Source organism: Drosophila subpulchrella, unplaced genomic scaffold, assembly GCF_014743375.2.
Source record: "Drosophila subpulchrella strain 33 F10 #4 breed RU33 unplaced genomic scaffold, RU_Dsub_v1.1 Primary Assembly Seq155, whole genome shotgun sequence".
Lineage (NCBI taxonomy): Eukaryota > Metazoa > Arthropoda > Insecta > Diptera > Drosophilidae > Drosophila > Drosophila subpulchrella.
Genome location: NW_023665494.1, coordinates 72,501 through 100,000, shown reverse-complemented (window position 1 = coordinate 100,000; position 27,500 = coordinate 72,501). Strand labels below are relative to the sequence as shown.

The 27,500-nt window shown below is 38.7% G+C and overlaps 4 non-coding genes and 1 pseudogene across 4 annotated transcripts; all 5 read left to right on the top strand.

Annotated features, from left to right (window-relative positions):
* Positions 1 to 212: 212 nt before the first annotated feature.
* Positions 213 to 391, top strand: LOC119558987. Its single transcript, XR_005220572.1, has one exon. It is a non-coding gene; the product is annotated as a 5.8S ribosomal RNA (ribosomal RNA).
* Positions 392 to 792: 401 nt separating this feature from the next.
* Positions 793 to 4,763, top strand: LOC119559001. Its single transcript, XR_005220585.1, has one exon. It is a non-coding gene; the product is annotated as a large subunit ribosomal RNA (ribosomal RNA).
* Positions 4,764 to 9,534: 4,771 nt separating this feature from the next.
* Positions 9,535 to 11,529, top strand: LOC119558995. Its single transcript, XR_005220579.1, has one exon. It is a non-coding gene; the product is annotated as a small subunit ribosomal RNA (ribosomal RNA).
* Positions 11,530 to 12,188: 659 nt separating this feature from the next.
* LOC119559009 lies at positions 12,189 to 12,367 on the top strand. Its single transcript, XR_005220591.1, has one exon. It is a non-coding gene; the product is annotated as a 5.8S ribosomal RNA (ribosomal RNA).
* Positions 12,368 to 12,768: 401 nt separating this feature from the next.
* LOC119559005 lies at positions 12,769 to 22,233 on the top strand (annotated as a pseudogene).
* Positions 22,234 to 27,500: the final 5,267 nt, after the last annotated feature.

Below are 27,500 nucleotides of genomic sequence, written 5' to 3'. Positions count from 1 at the left end.
TATATCGCTAAAAAAAAGTATTAATACCGTAAATGCCATTTAAAAAAATACTTGATATATTATTGGTTATATGAAACTAAGACATTTCGCAGCATTCGTTTTAGGTATAAAAATCAATTTATTGAAGGAATTGATATATGCCAGTAAAATGGTGTATTTTTAATTTCTTTCAATAAAAACATATATGACAAAATTACCAAACCAATATATAAAACTCTAAGCGGTGGATCACTCGGCTCATGGGTCGATGAAGAACGCAGCAAACTGTGCGTCATCGTGTGAACTGCAGGACACATGAACATCGACATTTTGAACGCATATCGCAGTCCATGCTGTTATGTACTTTAATTAATTTTATAGTGCTGCTTGGACTACATATGGTTGAGGGTTGTAAGACTATGCTAATTAAGTTGTTTATATAAATTTTATAATGAAATTTTATAAGCATATGGTATATTATTGGATAATAATAATTTAATTATTATATTATTCATAATATTAACAAATATATGAAAAACATTATCTCACATTAGTAAATAATTTGAATGTGAAAAACGAAGAGAAATATTTTCTTTTTCAATCAAATAATACTGAGAAATGTCTAGCATAAAAAATTTATCTAGAATTGTCTCTTATTAAAGATTAGTAAATAGAAAGCCGTTGACAATATTATTATTCTTCGTTGATTCGTTAGACCAAACAAATGCCATACAAATATATAAAATATATAACGAATTTAATAAAATGTTTTATCATTATATATAAAGAATTAATTGCAAAAAAAGTTATACACAACCTCAACTCATATGGGACTACCCCCTGAATTTAAGCATATTAATTAGGGGAGGAAAAGAAACTAACCAGGATTTTCTTAGTAGCGGCGAGCGAAAAGAAATCAGTTCAGCACTAAGTCACTTTGTCTATATGGCAAATGTGAGATGCAGTGTATGGAGCGTCAATATTCTAGTATGAGAAATTAACGATTTAAGTCCTTCTTAAATGAGGCCATTTACCCATAGAGGGTGCCAGGCCCGTATAACGTTAATGATTACTAGATGATGTTTCCAAAGAGTCGTGTTGCTTGATAGTGCAGCACTAAGTGGGTGGTAAACTCCATCTAAAACTAAATATAACCATGAGACCGATAGTAAACAAGTACCGTGAGGGAAAGTTGAAAAGAACTCTGAATAGAGAGTTAAACAGTACGTGAAACTGCTTAGAGGTTAAGCCCGATGAACCTGAATATCCGTTATGGAAAATTCATCATTAAAATTGTAATATTTAAACAATATTATGATAATAGTGTGCATTTTTTCCATATAAGGACATTGTAATCTATTAGCATACAAAATTTATCATAAAATATAACTTATAGTTTATTCAAATTAATTTGCTTGCATTTTAACACAGAATAAATGTTATTAATTTGATAAAGTGCTGATAGATTTATATGAATACAGTGCGTTAATTTTTCGGAATTATATAATGGCATAATTATCATTGATTTTTGTGTTTATTATATGCACTTGTATGATTAACAATGCGAAAGATTCAGGATACCTTCGGGACCCGTCTTGAAACACGGACCAAGGAGTCTAACATATGTGCAAGTTATTGGGATATAAACCTAATAGCGTAATTAACTTGACTAATAATGGGATTAGTTTTTTAACTATTTATAGCTAATTAACACAATCCCGGGGCGTTCTATATAGTTATGTATAATGATATTTATATTATTTATGCCTCTAACTGGAACGTACCTTGAGCATATATGCTGTGACCCGAAAGATGGTGAACTATACTTGATCAGGTTGAAGTCAGGGGAAACCCTGATGGAAGACCGAAACAGTTCTGACGTGCAAATCGATTGTCAGAATTGAGTATAGGGGCGAAAGACCAATCGAACCATCTAGTAGCTGGTTCCTTCCGAAGTTTCCCTCAGGATAGCTGGTGCATTTTAATGTTATATAAAATAATCTTATCTGGTAAAGCGAATGATTAGAGGCCTTAGGGTCGAAACGATCTTAACCTATTCTCAAACTTTAAATGGGTAAGAACCTTAACTTTCTTGATATGAAGTTCAAGGTTATGATATAATGTGCCCAGTGGGCCACTTTTGGTAAGCAGAACTGGCGCTGTGGGATGAACCAAACGTAATGTTACGGTGCCCAAATTAACAACTCATGCAGATACCATGAAAGGCGTTGGTTGCTTAAAACAGCAGGACGGTGATCATGGAAGTCGAAATCCGCTAAGGAGTGTGTAACAACTCACCTGCCGAAGCAACTAGCCCTTAAAATGGATGGCGCTTAAGTTGTATACCTATACATTACCGCTAAAGTAGATGATTTATATTACTTGTGATATAAATTTTGAAACTTTAGTGAGTAGGAAGGTACAATGGTATGCGTAGAAGTGTTTGGCGTAAGCCTGCATGGAGCTGCCATTGGTACAGATCTTGGTGGTAGTAGCAAATAATCGAATGAGACCTTGGAGGACTGAAGTGGAGAAGGGTTTCGTGTGAACAGTGGTTGATCACGAGTTAGTCGGTCCTAAGTTCAAGGCGAAAGCCGAAAATTTTCAAGTAAAACACAAATGCCATACAAATATAATTATATTATATAAATCAAGCTAATTAATATACTTGAATAATTTTGAACGAAAGGGAATACGGTTCCAATTCCGTAACCTGTTGAGTATCCGTTTGTTATTAAATATGGGCCTCGTGCTCATCCTGGCAACAGGAACGACCATAAAGAAGCCGTCGAGAGATATCGGAAGAGTTTTCTTTTCTGTTTTATAGCCGTACTACCATGGAAGTCTTTCGCAGAGAGATATGGTAGATGGGCTAGAAGAGCATGACATATACTGTTGTGTCGATATTTTCTCCTCGGACCTTGAAAATTTATGGTGGGGACACGCAAACTTCTCAACAGGCCGTACCAATATCCGCAGCTGGTCTCCAAGGTGAAGAGTCTCTAGTCGATAGAATAATGTAGGTAAGGGAAGTCGGCAAATTAGATCCGTAACTTCGGGATAAGGATTGGCTCTGAAGATTGAGATAGTCGGGCTTGATTGGGAAACAATAACATGGTTTATGTGCTCGTTCTGGGTAAATAGAGTGTCTGGCATTTATGTTGGTCACTTGTTCCCCGGATAGTTTAGTTACGTAGCCAATTGTGGAACTTTCTTGCTAAAATTTTTAAGAATACTAATTGGGTTAAACCAATTAGTTCTTATTAATTATAACGATTATCAATTAACAATCAATTCAGAACTGGCACGGACTTGGGGAATCCGACTGTCTAATTAAAACAAAGCATTGTGATGGCCCTAGCGGGTGTTGACACAATGTGATTTCTGCCCAGTGCTCTGAATGTCAAAGTGAAGAAATTCAAGTAAGCGCGGGTCAACGGCGGGAGTAACTATGACTCTCTTAAGGTAGCCAAATGCCTCGTCATCTAATTAGTGACGCGCATGAATGGATTAACGAGATTCCTACTGTCCCTATCTACTATCTAGCGAAACCACAGCCAAGGGAACGGGCTTGGAATAATTAGCGGGGAAAGAAGACCCTTTTGAGCTTGACTCTAATCTGGCAGTGTAAGGAGACATAAGAGGTGTAGAATAAGTGGGAGATATTAGACTTCGGTTTGGTATCGCCAATGAAATACCACTACTCTTATTGTTTCCTTACTTACTTGATTAAATGGAACGTGTATCATTTCCTAGCCATTATACGGATATATTTATTATATCTTATGGTATTGGGTTTTGATGCAAGCTTCTTGATCAAAGTATCACGAGTTTGTTATATAATCGCAAACAAATTCTTTAATAAAACGGTGCATTTATGTATTTTTGATTTGAAAATTTGGTATAACTCCAATTACTCAGGTATGATCCAATTCAAGGACATTGCCAGGTAGGGAGTTTGACTGGGGCGGTACATCTCTCAAATAATAACGGAGGTGTCCCAAGGCCAGCTCAGTGCGGACAGAAACCACACATAGAGCAAAAGGGCAAATGCTGACTTGATCTCGGTGTTCAGTACACACAGGGACAGCAAAAGCTCGGCCTATCGATCCTTTTGGTTTAAAGAGTTTTTAACAAGAGGTGTCAGAAAAGTTACCATAGGGATAACTGGCTTGTGGCGGCCAAGCGTTCATAGCGACGTCGCTTTTTGATCCTTCGATGTCGGCTCTTCCTATCATTGTGAAGCAAAATTCACCAAGCGTTGGATTGTTCACCCATGCAAGGGAACGTGAGCTGGGTTTAGACCGTCGTGAGACAGGTTAGTTTTACCCTACTAATGACAAAACGTTGTTGCGACAGCATTCCTGCGTAGTACGAGAGGAACCGCAGGTACGGACCAATGGCACAATACTTGTTCGAGCGAACAGTGGTATGACGCTACGTCCGTTGGATTATGCCTGAACGCCTCTAAGGTCGTATCCGTGCTGGACTGCAATGATAAATAAGGGGCAATTTGCATTGTATGGCTTCTAAACCATTTAAAGTTTATAATTTACTTTATAAACGACAATGGATGTGATGCCAATGTAATTTGTAACATAGTAAATTGGGAGGATCTTTGATCACCTGATGCCGCGCTAGTTACATATAAAAGCATTATTTAATACAATGACAAAGCCTAGAATCAATTGTAAACGACTTTTGTAACAGGCAAGGTGTTGTAAGTGGTTGAGCAGCTGCCATACTGCGATCCACTGAAGCTTATCCTTTGCTTGATGATTCGATAATAAAGATGTTGCAAGCGGGCATAATCATTATGCTTGCTTGCAGCATCGCACGCCACTTTGTTTGTGGTGTGTAAGGTAGGGAAGAAGAAATATAAAAGACCTAAATTGGAAACATCAATATATAAGTAAATATTGAACAAACAAAATGTATCGTCATCTTATTAGTGACGCGATGATAAAGTGGCAAACATATTCCATGTATAAATATTCCTATGGTATTAAAATTCAAGTAAAGAGGACATATATAAAAGTTGTATATATGGTTCATTCAATGGTAGCAGCGGTTGGTTGGTTGGTGTCTGCTCCTCTTATTGTTTCAAAACTTATGTTATGGTAGCAAGTCTATATCGTCATATTATTAGTGACGCGAAAAAGTAGTGGCAAAACATATTCCATGTATAAATAAATATTCCTATGGTATTGAAATTCAAGTAAAGAGGCCATTCAAGTAAAGAGGACTTATATAAATATAAGTATATATAATGGTAGCAGCGCGGTTGGTTGGTTGGTGTGTCTGCCTCCTCTTATTGTTCAAAACTTATGTTATGGTAGCAAGACTGTATCGTCATATTATTAGTGACGCGAAAAAGTAGTGGCAAAACATATTCCATGTATAAATATTCCTATGGTATTGAATTCAACTAAAGAGGACATATAAAATTACTATCAATGGTAGCAGTGGTTGGTTGGTTGGTGGTTGGTTGGCGGCTGCTCCTATTATTGTTCAAGACTTATGTTATGGTAGCAAGTTCTGTATCGTCATATTAATTTATTAGTGACGCGAAAAAGTAGTGGAAATCATATTCCATGTATAAATAGATTCCTATGGTAATGAAATTTTCAAGTAAAGAGAGGACATTCAAGTAAGAGGACATATAAAAAGTAAGTATATGTTCCTCCAATGGTAGCAGTGGTTGGTTGGTTGGCGGCTGATCCTCTTATTGTTCAAAACTTATTTTATCAATATGAGTTTGGCAATACAATAAAGAAGACCAATCTAATCCATATAAAACTAAATGTATTATATGGATATGCTTAGGAAACCCATATATTCATAAAAAAAATTATGTATAGAAAATTATACATATATCTTTTATATAAATGAATCGTATGGATATCGCCTTATGGTAGGTATAATAACTTTTTAAGGCATAATAATGTATAATATAGAAAATATACATTGAAATATAAATGCATTTTTATAGATATGGCGGCATATAAGTGCCATATACACAAGAATAAATAATAGAATTTACCAATATATAATTAAAATGAGATATATAAACCTAGTGAGGGGCGGCACTAGTGAATGAATCGTATGGATATGGCTTATAGGTATAATACCTATAAGGCATAATAATGTATAATATAATAAATATACATTAAGATATGAATGGATTGTATAAATATGGCATAGAAATGCCATATACATAAGAATAAATGGTAGAATTTACCCATATATCACTGAAACACGATATATAAACCTAGTGATAGCTGGCACTAGTACTGTAAACAGGCACGCAATAGTGCGTGGGGTAAAAAACTACTATAGGGAGGTGGTCGTTGGCGGGCCCCTCCTCGTATTGGTCAAAACTTATGTTATGCATATGAATTTGTCAATACTATATAGAACGCCAAGCATATCCATATAAACTATGGATATGCATAGAAAACCATACAAAAGTAAAAAAAAATTATGTATAGAAAAATATACATATATTTATATAAGTGAATCGTATGGATATGGCTTATAGGTATAATACCTATAAGGCATAATAATGTATAACAAGTAAATATACATTGAAATGTGAATGCATTGTATGGATATGGCATATAAATGCCATATATATAGAAATAAATTGTATATCAATGATATAACAATTATAAACCTAGTGAGGGGCGGCACTAGTGAATGAATCGTATGGATATGGCTTATAGGTATAATACCTATAAGGCATAATAATGTATAATATAATAAATATACATTAAGATATGAATGGATTGTATAAATATGGCATAGAAATGCCATATACATAAGAATAAATGGTAGAATTTACCCATATATCACTGAAACACGATATATAAACCTAGTGATAGCTGGCACTAGTACTGTAAACAGGCACGCAATAGTGCGTGGGGTAAAAAACTACTATAGGGAGGTGGTCGTTGGCGGGCCCCTCCTCGTATTGGTCAAAACTTATGTTATGCATATGAATTTGTCAATACTATATAGAACGCCAAGCATATCCATATAAACTATGGATATGCATAGAAATCCATACAAAAGTAAAAAAAAATTATGTATAGAAAAAATATACATATATTTATATAAGTGAATCGTATGGATATGGCTTATAGGTATAATACCTATAAGGCATAATAATGTATAACAAGTAAATATACATTGAAATGTGAATGCATTGTATGGATATGGCATATAAATGCCATATATATAGAAATAAATTGTATATCAATGATATAACAATTATAAACCTAGTGAGGGGCGGCACTAGTGAATGAATCGTATGGATATGGCTTATAGGTATAATACCTATAAGGCATAATAATGTATAATATAATAAATATACATTAAGATATGAATGGATTGTATAAATATGGCATAGAAATGCCATATACATAAGAATAAATGGTAGAATTTACCCATATATCACTGAAACACGATATATAAACCTAGTGATAGCTGGCACTAGTACTGTAAACAGGCACGCAATAGTGCGTGGGGTAAAAAACTACTATAGGGAGGTGGTCGTTGGCGGGCCCCTCCTCGTATTGGTCAAAACTTATGTTATGCATATGAATTTGTCAATACTATATAGAACGCCAAGCATATCCATATAAACTATGGATATGCATAGAAATCCATACAAAAGTAAAAAAAAATTATGTATAGAAAAATATACATATATTTATATAAGTGAATCGTATGGATATGGCTTATAGGTATAATACCTATAAGGCATAATAATGTATAACAAGTAAATATACATTGAAATGTGAATGCATTGTATGGATATGGCATATAAATGCCATATATATAGAAATAAATTGTATATCAATGATATAACAATTATAAACCTAGTGAGGGGCGGCACTAGTGAATGAATCGTATGGATATGGCTTATAGGTATAATACCTATAAGGCATAATAATGTATAATATAATAAATATACATTAAGATATGAATGGATTGTATAAATATGGCATAGAAATGCCATATACATAAGAATAAATGGTAGAATTTACCCATATATCACTGAAACATGATATATAAACCTAGTGATAGCTGGCACTAGTACTGTAAACAGGCACGCAGTAGTGCGTGGGGTAAAAAACTACTATAGGGAGGTGGTCGTTGGCGGGCCCCTCCTCGTATTGGTCAAAACTTATGTTATGCGTAAACATATGATTTTGTCAATACTATAAAGAAAACTTGTTTTGTACATACAAAACTAAATGAATTATATGGATATTGAAAAATAAATGGCATTATATCCATATAATGAAAATATACTTGTATTCTCTTATTATAAGAGAGAATACCGTATAGTTGGTTGGCAAAGACAATTGAAAATACCCGAATTGCAGATGATGGGTTCAAAAACTACTATAGGGTGGTGTAGCAAATAATATGAAGATGATATATCCATATAATGGATATACACTAGTATTCTCTTATTATAATAGAGAATACCATATAAATGGTTGGCAAAGACAATTGAAAATACCCGAATTGAAGTTGACGGGTTCAAAAACTATTATAGGGTGATGTAGCAAATAAAATAATGAAGATATATCCATATAATGGAATTATATGTGTATTCTCTTATTATATGAGAGAGTACCAAACGGTTGATTGGCAAAGACAATTGAAAATACCCGAATTAAAGATATTGGGTCCAAAAACTACTATAGGATGGTCAATGGGCCGGCCATCTACTATTGACGTGACAAAATACTGTCTGTCGGTAGAGAAGATATTAATCCGTCAAATTTGTTTCTTTATTCATTTATGAATATGAGACTTGGCTCCACGGTTAATATTTTAAGCCCAAAGATAATAATGTTGAAACAAAGGCCAAGGTTTCTATTATACATAGAATAACAAATTGTTTCCGAACTTTATCGTTAATCCAAATAAATAATTACAATTGAGGCAGGCTAATAATGATATATATTTTGTATTGATAATCTTGATATATATGTATATTGGTCTGCCATTATCACATACTGAGTTATGTGATAATTCCCTGCGGGGATAAATTAAAAGAGGTGTCCCTATATTAAAAGAAAATAATATATATATATATTATTTTTTCTAACGTACATATCATATATGCGCTCGGTTTTATATTATATATTACCAAAGAGTCTTATATGAATATATACAGATAAATTTTAAATTTATCATCAAAATACAAATGATTTAATTCAATATTTTATATTGGTTAAACAAAAATTGTACATGTGTGGATACAATAATGACGTATGTCGAACAAAAAAGATATTTTAGAATGAAATATGCAAATATAAAGAAAATTATTACGTATTACGAAAAAAAATATTGTGTTTTTAACATCAATAATTAAAAAACTTGTTATTATTAGTGGCGGAACAAGTATATATTGTGAAAACAACAAACGTATACGAATGCTATATAAAAATGGCCGTATTCGATAGAAAACAATCTATAAAATTTATATTGCTAATTTCTATTCAAAAATATGAATGAAATATGAATAAAAACATTATTCTGGTTGATCCTGCCAGTAGTTATATGCTTGTCTCAAAGATTAAGCCATGCATGTCTAAGTACACACGAATTAAAAGTGAAACCGCAAAAGGCTCATTATATCAGTTATGGTTCCTTAGATCGTTAACAGTTACTTGGATAACTGTGGTAATTCTAGAGCTAATACATGCAATTAAAACATGAACCTTATGGGACATGTGCTTTTATTAGGCTAAAACCAAGCGATCGCAAGATCGTTATATTGGTTGAACTCTAGATAACATGCAGATCGTATGGTCTTGTACCGACGACAGATCTTTCAAATGTCTGCCCTATCAACTTTTGATGGTAGTATCTAGGACTACCATGGTTGCAACGGGTAACGGGGAATCAGGGTTCGATTCCGGAGAGGGAGCCTGAGAAACGGCTACCACATCTAAGGAAGGCAGCAGGCGCGTAAATTACCCACTCCCAGCTCGGGGAGGTAGTGACGAAAAATAACAATACAGGACTCATATCCGAGGCCCTGTAATTGGAATGAGTACACTTTAAATCCTTTAACAAGGACCAATTGGAGGGCAAGTCTGGTGCCAGCAGCCGCGGTAATTCCAGCTCCAATAGCGTATATTAAAGTTGTTGCGGTTAAAACGTTCGTAGTTGAACTTGTGCTTCATACGGGTAGTACAACTTACAATTGTGGTTAGTACTATACCTTTATGTATGTAAGCGTATTACCGGTGGAGTTCTTACATGTGCTTAGATACTTGTATTTTTTCATATGTTCCTCCTATTTAAAAACCTGCATTAGTGCTCTTAAACGAGTGTTATTGTGGGCCGGTACAATTACTTTGAACAAATTAGAGTGCTTAAAGCAGGCTTCAAATGCCTGAATATTCTGTGCATGGGATAATGAAATAAGACCTCTGTTCTGCTTTCATTGGTTTTCAGATCAAGAGGTAATGATTAATAGAAGCAGTTTGGGGGCATTAGTATTACGACGCGAGAGGTGAAATTCTTGGACCGTCGTAAGACTAACTTAAGCGAAAGCATTTGCCAAAGATGTTTTCATTAATCAAGAACGAAAGTTAGAGGTTCGAAGGCGATCAGATACCGCCCTAGTTCTAACCATAAACGATGCCAGCTAGCAATTGGGTGTAGCTACTTTTATGGCTCTCTCAGTCGCTTCCCGGGAAACCAAAGCTTTTGGGCTCCGGGGGAAGTATGGTTGCAAAGCTGAAACTTAAAGGAATTGACGGAAGGGCACCACCAGGAGTGGAGCCTGCGGCTTAATTTGACTCAACACGGGAAAACTTACCAGGTCCGAACATAAGTGTGTAAGACAGATTGATAGCTCTTTCTCGAATCTATGGGTGGTGGTGCATGGCCGTTCTTAGTTCGTGGAGTGATTTGTCTGGTTAATTCCGATAACGAACGAGACTCAAATATATTAAATAGATATCTTCAGGATTATGGTGTTGAAGCTTATATAGCCTTCATTCATGGTGGCAGTAAAATGTTTATTGTGTTTGAATGTGTTTATATAAGTGGAGCCGTACCTGTTGGTTTGTCCCATTATAAGGACACTAGCTTCTTAAATGGACAAATTGCGTCTAGCAATAATGAGATTGAGCAATAACAGGTCTGTGATGCCCTTAGATGTCCTGGGCTGCACGCGCGCTACAATGAAAGTATCAACGTGTATTTCCTAGACCGAGAGGTCCGGGTAAACCGCTGAACCACTTTCATGCTTGGGATTGTGAACTGAAACTGTTCACATGAACTTGGAATTCCCAGTAAGTGTGAGTCATTAACTCGCATTGATTACGTCCCTGCCCTTTGTACACACCGCCCGTCGCTACTACCGATTGAATTATTTAGTGAGGTCTCCGGACGTGATCACTGTGACGCCTTGTGTGTTACGGTTGTTTCGCAAAAGTTGACCGAACTTGATTATTTAGAGGAAGTAAAAGTCGTAACAAGGTTTCCGTAGGTGAACCTGCGGAAGGATCATTATTGTTTAATATCCTTACCGTTAATAAAAAAATTTGTTTTTATTATAATAATATAATATATTATAGTAATACAAATAAAATATAAATTGCCAAAAATATGATCTTTTATAGATCAAATATAAAATTTCGAACAAGCAAATCGAAATAATAATTGTAATAATAAATATATTATTGCATTAAATAAGAGATAAATAAATAAGCAAAAGCAAACAAATAACAAATTCGAACAAGCAAATCGAAATTATTAAATTTATTTAATATTATTATTATATTGTATATTAAATGCAATTAATTAATAAAACACTGTGTGTATATGGACCATAATATACACGCGTTGCGATATGTATTGTTCATCTCAGTTATGCGCATACATTGGATAATGCAACAACCTAAAATGTACAATGTTGTACCTGATTATTACAGGTTAATGTTTTATATAAATTTCAATATATATCGCTAAAAAAAAGTATTAATACCGTAAATGCCATTTAAAAAATACTTGATATATTATTGGTTATATGAAACTAAGACATTTCGCAGCATTCGTTTTAGGTATAAAAATCAATTTATTGAAGGAATTGATATATGCCAGTAAAATGGTGTATTTTTAATTTCTTTCAATAAAAACATATATGACAAAATTACCAAACCAATATATAAAACTCTAAGCGGTGGATCACTCGGCTCATGGGTCGATGAAGAACGCAGCAAACTGTGCGTCATCGTGTGAACTGCAGGACACATGAACATCGACATTTTGAACGCATATCGCAGTCCATGCTGTTATGTACTTTAATTAATTTTATAGTGCTGCTTGGACTACATATGGTTGAGGGTTGTAAGACTATGCTAATTAAGTTGTTTATATAAATTTTATAATGAAATTTTATAAGCATATGGTATATTATTGGATAATAATAATTTAATTATTATATTATTCATAATATTAACAAATATATGAAAAACATTATCTCACATTAGTAAATAATTTGAATGTGAAAAACGAAGAGAAATATTTTCTTTTTCAATCAAATAATACTGAGAAATGTCTAGCATAAAAAATTTATCTAGAATTGTCTCTTATTAAAGATTAGTAAATAGAAAGCCGTTGACAATATTATTATTCTTCGTTGATTCGTTAGACCAAACAAATGCCATACAAATATATAAAATATATAACGAATTTAATAAAATGTTTTATCATTATATATAAAGAATTAATTGCAAAAAAAGTTATACACAACCTCAACTCATATGGGACTACCCCCTGAATTTAAGCATATTAATTAGGGGAGGAAAAGAAACTAACCAGGATTTTCTTAGTAGCGGCGAGCGAAAAGAAATCAGTTCAGCACTAAGTCACTTTGTCTATATGGCAAATGTGAGATGCAGTGTATGGAGCGTCAATATTCTAGTATGAGAAATTAACGATTTAAGTCCTTCTTAAATGAGGCCATTTACCCATAGAGGGTGCCAGGCCCGTATAACGTTAATGATTACTAGATGATGTTTCCAAAGAGTCGTGTTGCTTGATAGTGCAGCACTAAGTGGGTGGTAAACTCCATCTAAAACTAAATATAACCATGAGACCGATAGTAAACAAGTACCGTGAGGGAAAGTTGAAAAGAACTCTGAATAGAGAGTTAAACAGTACGTGAAACTGCTTAGAGGTTAAGCCCGATGAACCTGAATATCCGTTATGGAAAATTCATCATTAAAATTGTAATATTTAAACAATATTATGATAATAGTGTGCATTTTTTCCATATAAGGACATTGTAATCTATTAGCATACAAAATTTATCATAAAATATAACTTATAGTTTATTCAAATTAATTTGCTTGCATTTTAACACAGAATAAATGTTATTAATTTGATAAAGTGCTGATAGATTTATATGAATACAGTGCGTTAATTTTTCGGAATTATATAATGGCATAATTATCATTGATTTTTGTGTTTATTATATGCACTTGTATGATTAACAATGCGAAAGATTCAGGATACCTTCGGGACCCGTCTTGAAACACGGACCAAGGAGTCTAACATATGTGCAAGTTATTGGGATATAAACCTAATAGCGTAATTAACTTGACTAATAATGGGATTAGTTTTTTAACTATTTATAGCTAATTAACACAATCCCGGGGCGTTCTATATAGTTATGTATAATGATATTTATATTATTTATGCCTCTAACTGGAACGTACCTTGAGCATATATGCTGTGACCCGAAAGATGGTGAACTATACTTGATCAGGTTGAAGTCAGGGGAAACCCTGATGGAAGACCGAAACAGTTCTGACGTGCAAATCGATTGTCAGAATTGAGTATAGGGGCGAAAGACCAATCGAACCATCTAGTAGCTGGTTCCTTCCGAAGTTTCCCTCAGGATAGCTGGTGCATTTTAATGTTATATAAAATAATCTTATCTGGTAAAGCGAATGATTAGAGGCCTTAGGGTCGAAACGATCTTAACCTATTCTCAAACTTTAAATGGGTAAGAACCTTAACTTTCTTGATATGAAGTTCAAGGTTATGATATAATGTGCCCAGTGGGCCACTTTTGGTAAGCAGAACTGGCGCTGTGGGATGAACCAAACGTAATGTTACGGTGCCCAAATTAACAACTCATGCAGATACCATGAAAGGCGTTGGTTGCTTAAAACAGCAGGACGGTGATCATGGAAGTCGAAATCCGCTAAGGAGTGTGTAACAACTCACCTGCCGAAGCAACTAGCCCTTAAAATGGATGGCGCTTAAGTTGTATACCTATACATTACCGCTAAAGTAGATGATTTATATTACTTGTGATATAAATTTTGAAACTTTAGTGAGTAGGAAGGTACAATGGTATGCGTAGAAGTGTTTGGCGTAAGCCTGCATGGAGCTGCCATTGGTACAGATCTTGGTGGTAGTAGCAAATAATCGAATGAGACCTTGGAGGACTGAAGTGGAGAAGGGTTTCGTGTGAACAGTGGTTGATCACGAGTTAGTCGGTCCTAAGTTCAAGGCGAAAGCCGAAAATTTTCAAGTAAAACACAAATGCCATACAAATATAATTATATTATATAAATCAAGCTAATTAATATACTTGAATAATTTTGAACGAAAGGGAATACGGTTCCAATTCCGTAACCTGTTGAGTATCCGTTTGTTATTAAATATGGGCCTCGTGCTCATCCTGGCAACAGGAACGACCATAAAGAAGCCGTCGAGAGATATCGGAAGAGTTTTCTTTTCTGTTTTATAGCCGTACTACCATGGAAGTCTTTCGCAGAGAGATATGGTAGATGGGCTAGAAGAGCATGACATATACTGTTGTGTCGATATTTTCTCCTCGGACCTTGAAAATTTATGGTGGGGACACGCAAACTTCTCAACAGGCCGTACCAATATCCGCAGCTGGTCTCCAAGGTGAAGAGTCTCTAGTCGATAGAATAATGTAGGTAAGGGAAGTCGGCAAATTAGATCCGTAACTTCGGGATAAGGATTGGCTCTGAAGATTGAGATAGTCGGGCTTGATTGGGAAACAATAACATGGTTTATGTGCTCGTTCTGGGTAAATAGAGTGTCTGGCATTTATGTTGGTCACTTGTTCCCCGGATAGTTTAGTTACGTAGCCAATTGTGGAACTTTCTTGCTAAAATTTTTAAGAATACTAATTGGGTTAAACCAATTAGTTCTTATTAATTATAACGATTATCAATTAACAATCAATTCAGAACTGGCACGGACTTGGGGAATCCGACTGTCTAATTAAAACAAAGCATTGTGATGGCCCTAGCGGGTGTTGACACAATGTGATTTCTGCCCAGTGCTCTGAATGTCAAAGTGAAGAAATTCAAGTAAGCGCGGGTCAACGGCGGGAGTAACTATGACTCTCTTAAGGTAGCCAAATGCCTCGTCATCTAATTAGTGACGCGCATGAATGGATTAACGAGATTCCTACTGTCCCTATCTACCACAGTCGGTGTTTGGTTGCTCGCGAGAACAGACGTGTTTTTCCGTACGCTCCGCGAGTAAAGTGCATTTAGGCAGTAAAACAACAGGTACATTGTTGAAAATAGTGCGAAAATTCGTGTTTCGTGCTTGCGAACACAGTGCGTGTGTTTTCCGTTTGAAATTCTGCGGAAATCGGGCGATATTCGCGTTTTTCTTTTTGGAAATTTTCCATTAAGACACGTGTGTCGCGAGAGAGGCGCTCTCTCGAGAGAGGCGTTTGCCTAATTTAGGCACATTTTGTCGCCCACAGCTGTGCGGTTTGTGTCTCCGCTGAACTTGGATCAGCTGATCAGCTGACCGAGCTTTTGAGAACCAGCTGATAGGAAGGGGTAAGTCTCGAATATCAAAGAGCTTACTTAGTAAGGCCGATAACCGGCAGATGGCGCCACCAAAAATGGTGGTCGACGAGTCCGGGAGCGAAAGTGCGAGCAGCCGTGGAAGCAGCTCGGGCAGAGGGCGCGCCAGAGGCAAGCGCAACAAAGCGCCGCTGAGGGAGGCCTCGAGGTGCAAAGTGTTGGCGCTGGATGCAACCGCCGCTGCCCCTGCCGACGCCTTTGCCGCTGCCCCCGCCGCTGCCCCCGCCGCTGACGCTGCCGCAGTCGCAGCCGCTGCCGCTGCCGCAGCCGCTGCCGCCCGCCGCTGCCCCCGCCGCTGCCCCCGCCGCTGCCCCCGCCGACGCTGCCACAGTCGCAGCCGCTGCTGATGGAGGGACCTTCGTCGTGCCAGCCAGCATAGAGAAATCCTTCTCGGACAGGGAATGGAGGGGAAACGGAGCCGTTGCTGCCGAGATGGGCGACATCCGTGCGGATATCCTGAGGATGTCCCACGTAGCGAGCCCTACCGTGAGCATTAAGACGCAGTTGTTGGCAAACCGCTACGAGGAGGTCGTCGGAGCCCTGCTGATCCGCATCGGAGTGCTGGAGGATCGCTTGAAGAGGCAGACACCGGTCGCCTCGGCCGCCTCATATGCAGCCACCGCTGCTAGAGGCGCGCACCTAGTCGCCTCACCTGCTGCCCCTGTTGCCCCCCTTGCCCCCGTACCCGCACCGCGGAAGATTCGGGAGACATGGTCGGCTGTCGTTGCGTGCGACGACCCGGCCCTGTCAGGCAGGCAAATCGCTGAGAAGATCCGCAAGGAGGTAGCGCCCGCTCTGGGCGTACGAGTACACGAGGTGCGTGAGCTGAAGCGGGGCGGCGCGATCATTCGCACGCCTTCGCAGGCGGAGATGACGAAGGTCGTCGCCTCCGCAAAGTTCGCCGAGGTGGGCCTGAAGGTGTCGAGGAACACCGCTGCGAAGCCGCGTGTTACGGTCCAGGATGTGGACACCTCCGTGGGACCGGACGAGTTTATGATGGAGCTCAGGGAGAAGAACTTCGAAGAGATGAGCCTCAAGGAGTTCCAGAAGGCGGTTGTCCTGGCGACCAAGCCCTGGTCAGCTGCTGACGGTGCCACAATCAATGTGACGCTGGAGGTAGACGACCAGGCGCTGGCCGTTCTCGAGGGCGGGAGAGTATACATTAAGTGGTTTTCCTACCGCTGCCGCTCTCAGGTGCGAACCTACGCGTGCCACCGATGCCTTGGCTTTGACCACAAGGTCAATGAGTGTCGGTACGCCCGAGAGAAGCAGGTCTGCCGCCAGTGCGGACAGAACGACCACGTCGCGGCGAAGTGCAGAAATGCGGTGGACTGCCGCAACTGCCGTCACAAGGGTATGCCCTCGGGGCATTATATGCTTTCGGGTGGCTGCCCGATATACGGCGCGCTGCTAGCCAGGGTGCAAGCTAGACATTGATAATGTTTAGCTTCATCCAAGCGAATTGTGGTCGAGGCCGTTGCGCTGTCATCGAGCTTGCCAAGCAGATGAGAGATGCTGGCCACCTGTTCGCACTAGTCCAGGAGCCCTACGTGGACGCTGGCAAGCGACTCACTGGACTGCCTGGAGGAATGAGGATATTCGCCGATAGGAGGAAGAAAGCTGCCATCATCGTGGACGACCCATCTGCCATCTGCATGCCCATCGAGGCTTTGACGACGGACTACGGAGTGTGCGTGAGTGTCACAGGAAGATATGGCACAATCTTTCTGGCCTCCGTATACTGCCAGCATCTAGCTGCTCTGGAGCCCTACACTGACTACCTGGATACGGTTCTGCTATTAGCTAGCAGAACACCGACAATCCTCGGACTTGATGCTAACGCAGTCTCCCCTATGTGGTTCAGCAAATCCCCAGACAACTCTGGAGACCGCCTGAACCGCGAACGGGGACAGCTCATGAACGAGTGGATAATCGCAAGCGGTGCCAGTGTACTGAATACGGCCAGCCAGGTGTTCACGTTCGATAATCACCGCTCTAGAAGTGATATCGACGTGACCTTCGCCAACGAAGCGGCGCGAGTATGGGCAACCTACGATTGGAGAGTTGACTTCTGGGAGCTGAGTGACCACAACATTATCACTGTTGAGGTTACTCCAGATCCGAGCAGTACCGTTGAGAGCCTAGCTCCGGTACCGCAATGGAAGCTCTCCAATGCAAGTTGGCGAAGATTCAGTGTAGAGTTAAGGAGTGCAGCACAGAGTCTCGAGGAACTGGAGGAATCGCCGTTGGACGACCATGTGTCTGCCCTTCGCTCCATCGTACACGATGTGTGCGACAGGGTGATAGGGCGCAGGATACCTGCAGCGAGGGGAAACGTAATATGGTGGAATCCTGAGCTGAGTACCAAGCGCCAAGAGGTCCGGAGACTGAGGCGTAGGCTGCAGGCAGCTCGCCGGAGTGGCACCGACGATGCTGAGCAACTTGCCGCTGGACTGAGATTTGCCTCAGGCCAGTACAAGAAGCTTATCTTGACGACAAAGGAGCAAAACTGGCGGGACTTCGTGGGACGGCACAAGGATGATCCATGGGGGCACGTATACCGAATATGCCGAGGCCGGAAGAAGACAGCCGATCTCGGATGTCTCCGGTCGAACGGCGCGCTTTCCGTAACTTGGCACGACTGCGCAAGTGTGCTTCTCCGCAACTTTTTCCCTGTTGCGGAGTCGACGACACGAGAAGACATACCCCCTGGTGCCCCACCGATCCTCGAAGCCTTCGAGGTGGCAACCAGCGTCGCGAGGCTGAGAAGCCGGCGATCGCCGGGTATGGATGGCATCACGGGCGGTATTGTCAAGGAGGTATGGCGTGCCATCCCTCAGCACCTGACGAAGCTGTACTCTCGGTGCATCTCGGAAGGATACTTTCCGGCCGAGTGGAAGCACCCGAGAGTGATACCGCTGGTAAAGGGGCCAGATAAGGACAGGAGCGATCCTGCCTCTTATCGCGGCATATGCCTTTTGCCAGTGTTCGGAAAGGCGCTTGAGGGAATCATGGTGAATCGGCTGAAGGATGTGCTACCGGATGGCTGCAGATGGCAATTCGGATTCAGGCCTGGACGCTGCGTGGAGGATGCGTGGATGCACGCCAAAAACACCGTCGCCAACAGTCGCGAGAGGAGGGTCCTTGGAATCTTTGTCGATTTCAAGGGAGCCTTCGACAACGTGGAGTGGAGTGCGGTGCTGGATCGGCTTGTCGACGTAGGCTGTCGAGAAATCGACTTGTGGAAAAGCTATTTTTCCGGCCGTAGCGCAAGCATCATCAGCAGGTATGAAGCAGCCACAGTTGCGGTTACACGGGGCTGCCCGCAAGGGTCCGTCAGTGGTCCATTTATTTGGAATTTACTGATGGATGTGCTGCTTCAGCGCTTGGAGCCACATTGTGCTCTGAGCGCGTTTGCAGATGATCTTCTGCTTTTCGTCGACGGGAATTCCCGTGCCGATCTGGAGCGGAAGGGCGAGCAGTTGATGGACATCGTGGGAGCCTGGGGAGCTGAGGTTGGAGTGAGTGTGTCAACCAGCAAGACGGCAATAATGTTGCTGAAAGGACAGCTTTCACGCACGAGGAGACCGACGGTACGGTTTGCTGGAGCAAGCCTGCCTTACGTCACCAAATGCCGGTACCTTGGCATCTTAGTCGGCGAGCGGTTGAGTTTTCTCCCGCATATCTCTGCTCTCAGAGATCGGCTGGCTGGAGTTGCCGGAGGACTAGCGCGGGTGCTTCGAGTCGATTGGGGGCTCAGCTCCCGTGCTAAGAGGACGATTTACAGCGGACTCATGGTCCCCTGTGCACTCTTTGGTGCCTCGGTCTGGTACAAGGCGGCGAGTAGGGGCAAGTCCCTTAAACTCCTCACCTCGTGCCAGAGGTCCATCCTTTTAGGATGCCTACCGGTATGCCGCACAGTGTCCACGGTGGCACTGCAGGTGCTTGCTGGTGCTCCTCCAATGGATCTGGATGCTCACAGGATCGCCGTGAAGTTCAAGCTGAGGAAGGATGTCCCCCTGGATGAGAGCGACTGGCTCCACGGACAGGACCTGTCCGTGTTGGACTGGAAAGCTAAGATGGCGCTGCTAGACGAACGTCTGCTAAATGAGTGGCAACTCAGATGGGATCGCGCGGAACACGGCTCCGTGACTCGCGAGTTTTTCCCAGAGGCAGCGTTCGTCTACAAGAGGAAAGACTTTGTCTTTACCCTCAAAGCCGGATTCTTGCTGACAGGACACGGGTCGATGAACGCATTTCTGCAAGGCAGGACCCTCAGCACCACGACCGCATGCTCATGTGGCGTGGCAAGAGAGGACTGGCGCCACATACTGTGTGAATGCCGCCTGTACAACGATTTGCGGGACCTGGATGCCCTTGGAGTCGTTCGAGACCAGGGAAGATGGATCGTCGCGGGAGTAGTCGAGACCCCAGAACGGATGCGTCTCCTAGGAGTTTTTGCCGATGCTGCCTTCTCGAGGCGAAGGATGGATGCGACGAGGGAGGAACCACAGGCGCCGGGACGTTAGTCCCACACCTCTTTTGCCGTGTGGTAGCGGCGAAGAATACTGCCACAGCCTGCCATAGCTTGTCGTAGGAGGCGACTAATATGGCAATGGTTGCCCCATCCGAGCTTGTCGGAGCTGAAGGGGTGAGGCTCACCGAGCCTGTAATTTCGGTACCACGGGTTGAGCAGCTCCAAGGCTGCTCATTGAGGTTGGCCCCCTTGTGGGAGTATCGTGGTGGCTGTGGTTGACACCTATATCGCGGGTAGAGTCCTCGGGCTCGACGTGGATGTTGCGTTATACAACTCGGGTGCTGTGACCCACAGAACAGTAGAGATTTTAGATAGATCTCGCCCCTACGCAAGGGGGAGTGCTTGCCCGACAAGTAAGTACTCGAATTGCTACTGGGGTGGATGCTATGTACATAGCTATAGCTTCTAGTCCGGGGCGTTGGTCTGGCGCTTAACCTAGACCCGTGCATTATATACTCACTTGTGGGTATATTAGAATGCCGTGGTTGTAATCCCTTCATTGTGGAACACGCCACGTAAAACAAGTTCGGAGGGATCCGAGACACACCTGTCCCTATCTACTATCTAGCGAAACCACAGCCAAGGGAACGGGCTTGGAATAATTAGCGGGGAAAGAAGACCCTTTTGAGCTTGACTCTAATCTGGCAGTGTAAGGAGACATAAGAGGTGTAGAATAAGTGGGAGATATTAGACTTCGGTTTGGTATCGCCAATGAAATACCACTACTCTTATTGTTTCCTTACTTACTTGATTAAATGGAACGTGTATCATTTCCTAGCCATTATACGGATATATTTATTATATCTTATGGTATTGGGTTTTGATGCAAGCTTCTTGATCAAAGTATCACGAGTTTGTTATATAATCGCAAACAAATTCTTTAATAAAACGGTGCATTTATGTATTTTTGATTTGAAAATTTGGTATAACTCCAATTACTCAGGTATGATCCAATTCAAGGACATTGCCAGGTAGGGAGTTTGACTGGGGCGGTACATCTCTCAAATAATAACGGAGGTGTCCCAAGGCCAGCTCAGTGCGGACAGAAACCACACATAGAGCAAAAGGGCAAATGCTGACTTGATCTCGGTGTTCAGTACACACAGGGACAGCAAAAGCTCGGCCTATCGATCCTTTTGGTTTAAAGAGTTTTTAACAAGAGGTGTCAGAAAAGTTACCATAGGGATAACTGGCTTGTGGCGGCCAAGCGTTCATAGCGACGTCGCTTTTTGATCCTTCGATGTCGGCTCTTCCTATCATTGTGAAGCAAAATTCACCAAGCGTTGGATTGTTCACCCATGCAAGGGAACGTGAGCTGGGTTTAGACCGTCGTGAGACAGGTTAGTTTTACCCTACTAATGACAAAACGTTGTTGCGACAGCATTCCTGCGTAGTACGAGAGGAACCGCAGGTACGGACCAATGGCACAATACTTGTTCGAGCGAACAGTGGTATGACGCTACGTCCGTTGGATTATGCCTGAACGCCTCTAAGGTCGTATCCGTGCTGGACTGCAATGATAAATAAGGGGCAATTTGCATTGTATGGCTTCTAAACCATTTAAAGTTTATAATTTACTTTATAAACGACAATGGATGTGATGCCAATGTAATTTGTAACATAGTAAATTGGGAGGATCTTTGATCACCTGATGCCGCGCTAGTTACATATAAAAGCATTATTTAATACAATGACAAAGCCTAGAATCAATTGTAAACGACTTTTGTAACAGGCAAGGTGTTGTAAGTGGTTGAGCAGCTGCCATACTGCGATCCACTGAAGCTTATCCTTTGCTTGATGATTCGATAATAAAGATGTTGCAAGCGGGCATAATCATTATGCTTGCTTGCAGCATCGCACGCCACTTTGTTTGTGGTGTGTAAGGTAGGGAAGAAGAAATATAAAAGACCTAAATTGGAAACATCAATATATAAGTAAATATTGAACAAACAAAATGTATCGTCATCTTATTAGTGACGCGATGATAAAGTGGCAAACATATTCCATGTATAAATATTCCTATGGTATTAAAATTCAAGTAAAGAGGACATATATAAAAGTTTGTATATATGGTTCATTCAATGGTAGCAGCGGTTGGTTGGTTGGTGTCTGCTCCTCTTATTGTTCAAAACTTATGTTATGGTAGCAAGTCTATATCGTCATATTATTAGTGACGCGAAAAAGTAGTGGCAAAACATATTCCATGTATAAATAAATATTCCTATGGTATTGAAATTCAAGTAAAGAGGCCATTCAAGTAAAGAGGACTTATATAAATATAAGTATATATAATGGTAGCAGCGCGGTTGGTTGGTTGGTGTGTCTGCTCCTCTTATTGTTCAAAACTTATGTTATGGTAGCAAGACTGTATCGTCATATTATTAGTGACGCGAAAAAGTAGTGGCAAAACATATTCCATGTATAAATATTCCTATGGTATTGAAATTCAACTAAAGAGGACATATAAAATTACTATCAATGGTAGCAGTGGTTGGTTGGTTGGTGGTTGGTTGGCGGCTGCTCCTATTATTGTTCAAGACTTATGTTATGGTAGCAAGTCTGTATCGTCATATTAATTATTAGTGACGCGAAAAAGTAGTGGAAATCATATTCCATGTATAAATAGATTCCTATGGTAATGAAATTTTCAAGTAAAGAGAGGACCATTCAAGTAAGAGGACATATAAAAAGTAAGTATATGTTCCTCCAATGGTAGCAGTGGTTGGTTGGTTGGCGGCTGATCCTCTTATTGTTCAAAACTTATTTTATCAATATGAGTTTGGCAATACAATAAAGAAGACCAATCTAATCCATATAAAACTAAATGTATTATATGGATATGCTTAGGAAACCCATATATTCATAAAAAAAAATTATGTATAGAAAATTATACATATATCTTTTATATAAATGAATCGTATGGATATCGCCTTATGGTAGGTATAATAACTTTTTAAGGCATAATAATGTATAATATAGAAAATATACATTGAAATATAAATGCATTTTTATAGATATGGCGGCATATAAGTGCCATATACACAAGAATAAATAATAGAATTTACCAATATATAATTAAAATGAGATATATAAACCTAGTGAGGGGCTGCACTAGTATATGAATCGTATGGATATGGCTTATAGGTATAATACCTATAAGGCATAATAATGTATAATATAATAAATATAAATTAAGATATGAATGAATTATATAAATATGGCATAGAAATGCCATATACATACATAAGAATAAATGGTAGAATTTACCCATATATCACTGAAACACGATATATAAACCTAATGATAGCTGGCACTAGTACTGTAAACATGCACGCAATAGTGCGTGGGGTAAAAAACTACTATAGGGAGGTGGTCGTTGGCGGGCCCCTCCTCGTATTGGTCAAAACTTATGTTATGCATATGAATTTGTCAATACTATATAGAACGCCAAGCATATCCATATAAACTATGGATATGCATAGAAATCCATACAAAAGTAAAAAAAAATTATGTATAGAAAAATATACATATATTTATATAAGTGAATCGTATGGATATGGCTTATAGGTATAATACCTATAAGGCATAATAATGTATAACAAGTAAATATACATTGAAATGTGAATGCATTGTATGGATATGGCATATAAATGCCATATATATAGAAATAAATTGTATATCAATGATATAACAATTATAAACCTAGTGAGGGGCGGCACTAGTGAATGAATCGTATGGATATGGCTTATAGGTATAATACCTATAAGGCATAATAATGTATAATATAATAAATATACATTAAGATATGAATGGATTGTATAAATATGGCATAGAAATGCCATATACATAAGAATAAATGGTAGAATTTACCCATATATCACTGAAACACGATATATAAACCTAGTGATAGCTGGCACTAGTACTGTAAACAGGCACGCAATAGTGCGTGGGGTAAAAAACTACTATAGGGAGGTGGTCGTTGGCGGGCCCCTCCTCGTATTGGTCAAAACTTATGTTATGCATATGAATTTGTCAATACTATATAGAACGCCAAGCATATCCATATAAACTATGGATATGCATAGAAATCCATACAAAAGTAAAAAAAAATTATGTATAGAAAAATATACATATATTTATATAAGTGAATCGTATGGATATGGCTTATAGGTATAATACCTATAAGGCATAATAATGTATAACAAGTAAATATACATTGAAATGTGAATGCATTGTATGGATATGGCATATAAATGCCATATATATAGAAATAAATTGTATATCAATGATATAACAATTATAAACCTAGTGAGGGGCGGCACTAGTGAATGAATCGTATGGATATGGCTTATAGGTATAATACCTATAAGGCATAATAATGTATAATATAATAAATATACATTAAGATATGAATGGATTGTATAAATATGGCATAGAAATGCCATATACATAAGAATAAATGGTAGAATTTACCCATATATCACTGAAACACGATATATAAACCTAGTGATAGCTGGCACTAGTACTGTAAACAGGCACGCAATAGTGCGTGGGGTAAAAAACTACTATAGGGAGGTGGTCGTTGGCGGGCCCCTCCTCGTATTGGTCAAAACTTATGTTATGCATATGAATTTGTCAATACTATATAGAACGCCAAGCATATCCATATAAACTATGGATATGCATAGAAAACCATACAAAAGTAAAAAAAAATTATGTATAGAAAAATATACATATATTTATATAAGTGAATCGTATGGATATGGCTTATAGGTATAATACCTATAAGGCATAATAATGTATAACAAGTAAATATACATTGAAATGTGAATGCATTGTATGGATATGGCATATAAATGCCATATATATAGAAATAAATTGTATATCAATGATATAACAATTATAAACCTAGTGAGGGGCGGCACTAGTGAATGAATCGTATGGATATGGCTTATAGGTATAATACCTATAAGGCATAATAATGTATAATATAATAAATATACATTAAGATATGAATGGATTGTATAAATATGGCATAGAAATGCCATATACATAAGAATAAATGGTAGAATTTACCCATATATCACTGAAACACGATATATAAACCTAGTGATAGCTGGCACTAGTACTGTAAACAGGCACGCAATAGTGCGTGGGGTAAAAAACTACTATAGGGAGGTGGTCGTTGGCGGGCCCCTCCTCGTATTGGTCAAAACTTATGTTATGCATATGAATTTGTCAATACTATATAGAACGCCAAGCATATCCATATAAACTATGGATATGCATAGAAAACCATACAAAAGTAAAAAAAAATTATGTATAGAAAAATATACATATATTTATATAAGTGAATCGTATGGATATGGCTTATAGGTATAATACCTATAAGGCATAATAATGTATAACAAGTAAATATACATTGAAATGTGAATGCATTGTATGGATATGGCATATAAATGCCATATATATAGAAATAAATTGTATATCAATGATATAACAATTATAAACCTAGTGAGGGGCGGCACTAGTGAATGAATCGTATGGATATGGCTTATAGGTATAATACCTATAAGGCATAATAATGTATAATATAATAAATATACATTAAGATATGAATGGATTGTATAAATATGGCATAGAAATGCCATATACATAAGAATAAATGGTAGAATTTACCCATATATCACTGAAACACGATATATAAACCTAGTGATAGCTGGCACTAGTACTGTAAACAGGCACGCAATAGTGCGTGGGGTAAAAAACTACTATAGGGAGGTGGTCGTTGGCGGGCCCCTCCTCGTATTGGTCAAAACTTATGTTATGCGTAAACATATGATTTTGTCAATACTATAAAGAAAACTTGTTTTGTACATACAAAACTAAATGAATTATATGGATATTGAAAAATAAATGGCATTATATCCATATAATGAAAATATACTTGTATTCTCTTATTATAAGAGAGAATACCGTATAGTTGGTTGGCAAAGACAATTGAAAATACCCGAATTGCAGATGATGGGTTCAAAAACTACTATAGGGTGGTGTAGCAAATAATATGAAGATGATATATCCATATAATGGATATACACTAGTATTCTCTTATTATAATAGAGAATACCATATAAATGGTTGGCAAAGACAATTGAAAATACCCGAATTGAAGTTGACGGGTTCAAAAACTATTATAGGGTGATGTAGCAAATAAAATAATGAAGATATATCCATATAATGGAATTATATGTGTATTCTCTTATTATATGAGAGAGTACCAAACGGTTGATTGGCAAAGACAATTGAAAATACCCGAATTAAAGATATTGGGTCCAAAAACTACTATAGGATGGTCAATGGGCCGGCCATCTACTATTGACGTGACAAAATACTGTCTGTCGGTAGAGAAGATATTAATCCGTCAAATTTGTTTCTTTATTCATTTATGAATATGAGACTTGGCTCCACGGTTAATATTTTAAGCCCAAAGATAATAATGTTGAAACAAAGGCCAAGGTTTCTATTATACATAGAATAACAAATTGTTTCCGAACTTTATCGTTAATCCAAATAAATAATTACAATTGAGGCAGGCTAATAATGATATATATTTTGTATTGATAATCTTGATATATATGTATATTGGTCTGCCATTATCACATACTGAGTTATGTGATAATTCCCTGCGGGGATAAATTAAAAGAGGTGTCCCTATATTAAAAGAAAATAATATATATATATATTATTTTTCTAACGTACATATCATATATGCGCTCGGTTTTATATTATATATTACCAAAGAGTCTTATATGAATATATACAGATAAATTTTAAATTTATCATCAAAATACAAATGATTTAATTCAATATTTTATATTGGTTAAACAAAAATTGTACATGTGTGGATACAATAATGACGTATGTCGAACAAAAAAGATATTTTAGAATGAAATATGCAAATATAAAGAAAATTATTACGTATTACGAAAAAAAATATTGTGTTTTTAACATCAATAATTAAAAAACTTGTTATTATTAGTGGCGGAACAAGTATATATTGTGAAAACAACAAA